This window comes from Pleurodeles waltl, chromosome 12 (genome assembly GCF_031143425.1).
Source record: "Pleurodeles waltl isolate 20211129_DDA chromosome 12, aPleWal1.hap1.20221129, whole genome shotgun sequence".
NCBI classification, from domain to species: domain Eukaryota; kingdom Metazoa; phylum Chordata; class Amphibia; order Caudata; family Salamandridae; genus Pleurodeles; species Pleurodeles waltl.
In genome coordinates, this window is record NC_090451.1 from 123,204,642 (window position 1) to 123,211,079 (window position 6,438).

General features: G+C 46.8%; 1 non-coding gene across 1 annotated transcript; it reads right to left on the reverse strand.

Annotated features, from left to right (window-relative positions):
• Positions 1-2,407: 2,407 nt before the first annotated feature.
• On the reverse strand, positions 2,408-2,481 carry TRNAI-AAU (transfer RNA isoleucine (anticodon AAU)). Its single transcript has one exon. It is a non-coding gene; the product is annotated as a tRNA-Ile (tRNA).
• Positions 2,482-6,438: the final 3,957 nt, after the last annotated feature.

Below are 6,438 nucleotides of genomic sequence, written 5' to 3' on the forward strand. Positions count from 1 at the left end.
TGCTATAAAAGAATAAAAATAAAAAAAAATGCCATTTATATCAATATTTGCGTAATTAGTCATACAGGCGGTTAAATCTTGCATTTTTACAGCGCTAGCAGATCTCTTACATTTGGAGCTCAAAAAAGTTAAAAACTTGCTTCTAAATCCTAGCTTCTCTTAGGTACTTGCGAAGAGATAACATGGTGTGTCCCGTTGTTTTCTTCCATTGCTTCGGTGCCTAGGTGTTCAACTCCATTAACTTCCATCCAGTATTAAACTCAAACAAAAAGAGGGCTAATAGCGCTTTTAGTCGGCCTTTGTTTAAGCCTTGCTGAAGGAGTTAATAAGAAAGCCCACTTACAAGCTGCTGCACTGAACGTTTTCAAACGCTTAGAAAACGGGGACCACATCACCCAAGTCTGTGTTGCACCCTCAGTCCCACCCTTACTCTTCAATTATCAAGGGTCTGCAGAGGATGTTCCCCCTGCGCTAAACTCTCAAGCAAAACCCCAAACTACCGCCATCACGTTTAACAGCGACTGCTCCTGTGCAGCTATCTGGCACTTCACAAGGAATAAAGCCGACCTAAACCTAACATACTCTTTTGCCCAGCGAGTGCCAAAATAATTACACTTGGAAATGTACTATACAGGTGTAACTGTTATTTGGACAGATTAAAAAATATGGGCAATCTACTTCAACATGGATGGTTTAAGGGGAAAATAAGGAGGAGCAGAGGAAGGGCCATGCAAACCTACAAAAAACCTACAGAAGTGTAAGGTAAGCAAGAACAATAAATAAGTCAAGTAAAATAAGTAAGGTAGGTATGTAAGGTAAGTAAGTTATGTAAGTAAATAAGTAAGGGAAGTAAAGTAAATAAGTAAAGTATAACTTTTGTAAAGCACGCAATAGCCAAGGCGTCTTAGTGCGAATTAGCTTTAGGGTGTCATAGTGTCCCTGGTGGGGCAAAAGCCCAGGGTCTTTTGTCTTTGGAGGTGTGGGAGTGCAGGAGGTCCAAGGTCCACGGTGGTGGTGGTGGAGAGGAGGAGCAGGGTACCTGGAGAGAGGTTTAGGGTCTCTGAGGGTGAATGTTCTCAGGAATGAGACCTGTGCAAGGTTCCTCGGTATGCAGGATGCATAAAGGTCGGGATGCAAGACCTCTAGAGGTACGTGGTTCCTGTAGGAAGGGAACTTGAGAATCCCTGGGGTGTGGAAGGTGCAGGGTCCCTGAGAGATGGACTTCCTCTGAAGCTGATGAATGTGCAGGGTCCCTGTTGGTGACAGAGGTGTTGGGTGTCTATATATAAGAGAGGTACAGGGTCCATGAGGTGGGGAAGTGAAGTGTCTCTGAAGATAGGGGTTGAGGAGGTAAGCACGGGCGTGCGGGGTCCCTGGGATAGGAACTGTAGGGTCCCTGGAGGCAGAACTGGTGCATAATCCCTAGCCGTGGGGGAGTCATGCTTAGTCTCTGTGGATGGCTGGTGTGCAGGATGCCATACGGTAGGAGTGATGCCCTGTCCCTGTGGGTGAGAACTTGCAGCCTTTCTTTAAGTGGGGGAGAGGCAGGGTGCTGGGAGGCGAGTGGTGTCTCTAGAGGTGAGAAGGTGCAGTGTCTCTGGACTGGAGGTTGTAAGCGTGCAGGGACCTTTGAGATGAGACCTTCACCTTGAGGTATGCAGTGTCGGATCATCTATTGCTCAGTAAACGCTCACTTCTGGGTGTTTCATCATCGGACCAGAATCTGGGTATCGGCTTCACTCTGGCCACAACCGCATCACACACCATTCTCGCCTCAAGCCCCTGATTCCTGTCACCTACGTTTATCACAAATTGCCATAACTTTTACAACCTCATAATTTAGCTTCTTCCGCTAGTAGCACCTGCACGTCAAACTGAAATTCTTTGAAACAACCCCCCTCCACGGGTCTCCTCACTCCTAACCTTTACTTGACCACAATAAAGCGCTTCGTCAGGGTGCTAAACGCTATGTAAATGCAATTACAACAATACAATACACCTTGCTCTCCGTCTTGAAGCCATCAGATTATTTGGTGCTCCCAGTTACTGCCGTTGTATTGAATGCAGTGCAAGAATGATTTGCATATCACAACACTGCGAGGTTTCGGGCTGGTTGCCGCAGGTGTTTCTCTATTTTGCTCTCTGCGGATGTTCCTTCTCTCCCCATCCCAGTATTCAAAGCCCTGCACCCAACATATGTCTTTCAAAGGCACTCTCTACTTTCACCCCCTCACGTCCCGGTTTAAGCACGACTTGCATGTTCTTCTCTTTCTGTATTTCCATCCTCCTGTTTTGAAATGTGTGCCGTTCTGCATGGATATATGTTTACGGTAGTAAAACAACACGAATTAGGAGGCCATACATTAGTGGTAAAATGGCGTTAGAGCTTTTCCTAAAATGTAACCCTTGGCCCGTACGGGGATCGAACCCGCGACCTTGGCGTTATTAGCACCACGCTCTAACCAACTGAGCTAACCGGCCAATGCGTGACTCCACAAAATGTTCACTTAAGTACGTGAGACACGGCTCAACAGTTCCCCCTGTTCAGTAGTTTACAGTTGAAAAGTATACATTCATAAGCTTAACTGTGCCAAGAAGTTCAATTGCCTTGTCTACTACTCAAAAGCAGCGTGGAAGTCTGCTAGGGTCACCACTAAACACCAAACAATGCTGCTACCAAACCTGCAAGGACACAGACATACTCACCCACATTCTCTCATCAAAAAGAGGATTCTTTTTTTGTTTACATTCTTGATGATTTAGCATCATGTCGATGTCTCCAAAAATGACATCATGTGACCTTTGCCCCGTTTAGCTCATCACTGGCAATATCATCACCGTCATTCAGGAGGGGACTGTCGCCTGACCTCCCAATACATTTTCCAGGCTATAGTCGCTACTATCGTACATGTCTGGAAACAGTTAATCTGGTTTATTGTGAAAAGGCACTACATCATACCACTGATAAACAAATGCTATTAGTGTAATAAGAGGCAAGTCACTTACCATCTAGACCTAAACATGGGCTCGATTCTTACTGCAAATGAAGGAACATTATAGTCCATCAAATGAAATACAAGAGATTTTTGTACAGTGTACACCCTCAACTCACATACTTGATGAAGTCTTTTGATGCGATAATGAAAAAAAGGGGTTCAGTGAAATAAAATATTTGCCTAAAATCACAATATTTGGTCAAGCCAGAAGCCATGACTGATCCCAAGATCTGTTTCACATGACATAATTCAGCCATTAAATGGATAGCTCTCCTTTTTAACAATAATGATTTATGCTTTCTTTTAATTCTTGACTTGTGAGGGAGAGCATGAATCAGACAAAAGCCATATGAATACCTGGCTCGTTTTGAGCTTGAGATTCCAAGAGGACCTTGAGCAGAGCCAGGCCTCTGGTTCGAAACTTCAGTGGCTCACCCAACCCCTGCAGACCACAGGCTTGCTTCCATCTAATTCTTCTGCACTCTGCAGAAGAGAGAAGAAATGTAATTTATATGCTATCCTTCCATGAAGCTCAGCAGTCTGGTCTGATATGGCAAGACGGTACTTACTGAACATTTGAAAGGGCTCAACTGGTGCTGAAATTGGAAAACATTTACTCCGGGAACCCATAACTTAGCAGTTATGGTCAGGCAAAGGAAAGGAGATAGTCACGAGGGGCGGAGTTTGAAAAGCAGAGCCTGACAGTCAACGTATACATCTACTAAAAAACTTCTGCTACAAAGAGACTGGAAACAAGGACATATGTGAAAGTATAGCTGTTCTGCATTACTTAATTGGTCACAGAGAGGCTGCATTTTAAAACATCTTGCAGGGTTAAGACGCATGCTATAGCAATCACTGTGTGCCCAGCAGTTCTGAGAGCATTATAATAGTAGTAAGAAATCTTGCAATCTTGGGAGAATTCTTTGTTTTATCCAGTCAATGTTTTGACTCATAGAGTAGCATAGAAGGTTAATGTGGCTGCTTCCAAGCACATTATGTAACATGCAGATCACAGATTTTTTTTTATTTTTGTTACATTTAGATAGGTAAGTGGGCTACTGCTTTGAGCACTGAGGTAATTTTGGTACTTCCTGTTCAAACGTTGCAAGCCTTCTAATCTAGCACCGTGTTCTATTTACCAGGATTGACTTGAGTTTAAATCCTTATTGGGTTTTTACCCACAATATGTTATTCTAACATTGCAAAGAAGAGTTTCTTTGGGAAGTACTAAAGACTTATTAGTATAAACAACCACAATCACAGTGTTTCTCCTGACTGTCACTCTTAACATAAAATGTCTACAAGTATTGGTGATATGTGATTCCTAAACCTCATAAGCAATAACCCTCACTGCTTTAGCCTGTACAATGAATTATACAGCTGTATAATTTATGCAGGGCCGGCTTTAGGGCGGTGCGGCCGCACCACATGCTGACCTGGATTGGGGGCGCTGACCTCAAGGGGCACTGTGTTTAGCAATGACTTATGAAACTTGTCATTTAAAACCACCTTCTGAAAAGTTCCTTGTGTTAGGGTCTCAAGGCGCTGGGGTGGGGGAGCTACTGGTCATTTAAACAATGTCTTGAGGCGTTTTCTGAACGTCAAGAGGTCTTCAGTCTGGCGAAGATGGAGTGGTAGGGAGTTCCAGGTCTTGGCGGCTAGGTAAGAGAAGGATGTTCCTCCGGCGGTGGTTTGGAGGATGCGGGGGACGGAGGCGAGGACGAGGCTGGCGGAACGAAGATTGCGGGTGGGAGTGTGGAAGGTGAGTCTGTCATTTAGGTAGGCTGGACCTGTGTCGTGGAGGGCCTTGTGTGCGTGGATGAGGAGCATGAAGGTGATCCTTTTCGATTTTGTTAGCCAGTGTAGATCTCTGAGGTGGGGGGAGATGTGGTTGCGGCGTGGGACGTCAAGAATGAGGCGGGCAGATGCGTTCTGGATTCTTTGCAGCTTTGTTTGGAGTTTGGTTGTTGTTCCTGCATATGGGGCATTTCCATAGTCCAACCGGCTGCTAACCAGGGCGTGGGTGACGGTTTTCCTGGTTTCGACGGGGATCCACATGAAGATCTTGCAGAGCATGCGGAGAGTGTTGTAGCAGGCAGAGGAGATGGCGTTGACCTGCTGAGTCATGCTGAGTGTGGGGTCCAAGATGAATCCCAGGTTGCGTGCGTGTGTGAGGGTGCGGATCCTAGGGAGGTGGGCCACCAAGAGTCGTTCCATGCTGAGGGGTTGGTGCCAAAGGTGAGGATTTCTGTTTTGTCTGTGTTTAACTTGAGGCGGCTTGATTCCATCCAGCTGGCGATGGTGTGAACTCCGTTGTGGAGGTTGTTCTTTGCAGTTGTAGGGTCTTTTGTGAGGGAGAGGATGAGCTGAGTGTCGTCTGCGTAGAAAACCATGCTGATGTGGTGGATTTGTGCGATGTTGGCGAGGGGGGCCATGTAAACATTGAAGAGCGTGGGGCTGAGCGATGATCCTTGGGGGACGCCACAGATGATTCTGGAGGCTTCTGACAGGAACGGTGGGAGCCGGACTCTCTGGGTTCTGCCTGCGAGAAATGACGAGATCCGGTCGAGTGCCTTGTCGTGGATTCCAGTGTTGTGGAGGCGTGTGCGGAGAGTATGATGGCATACCGTGTCGAAGGCTGCGGAGAGGTCCAGGAGGATGAGTGCTGCTGTTTCTCCTTCGTCGAGCATGGTCCTGATGTCGTCTGTGGCAGCAATAAGTGTGGTCTCTGTGCTGTGGGTTTTGCGGAATCCGGATTGGGAGGTGTTGAGCACCTTGCTGTCTTCCAAGAACCGGGATAGTTGGCTGTTCACGTTTTTTTTTCGATGACCTTGGCTGGGAAGGGGAAGAGGGAGATCGGCCGGTAGTTCTTGGGGTCATCTGGGTCTGCCTTTGGTTTCTTCAGCAGGACGTTGACTTCTGCGTGCTCATATCTTTCTGGGAAGGTGGCTGACTCGAAGGAGCTGTTGATGGTGTTGCAGAGGTGGGGAGCAATGATGATGTTTGCTTTATTGAAGATGTTGTGTGGGCAGGGGTCCGATGGTGATACGGAGTGGATGGAGGCCATGGTGTTGGCGGTGTCTTCTATGTTGACGGGGGTCCAGGTGTGGAGGAGGTGGGTGTTGCTTTGGGCGTGGGGTCCGTGGGTGTTTTTAGTCAGCTGGTGGGTCTGGGGGTTGAAGCTGTTGTGGATTTCTTCTATCTTTCAACGGAAGAGGGTTGCAAGTGAGTTGCAGAACTCCTGTGATGGCGGGGGTTCGTTGGAGCAGGTTCTGGGAGTGGAGAGCTCTTTGATGATGCCGAAGAGCTCTTTACTGTTGTGAGCGTTGGTGTCAATGCGGTTTTTGAAGTGGGACCTTTTAGTGATGCGGACCAGTTGGTGGTGTTTGCGTATGGCATCTTTGAAAGCAATGTGGTTGGAGTTGGTAGGTTCAAGGTG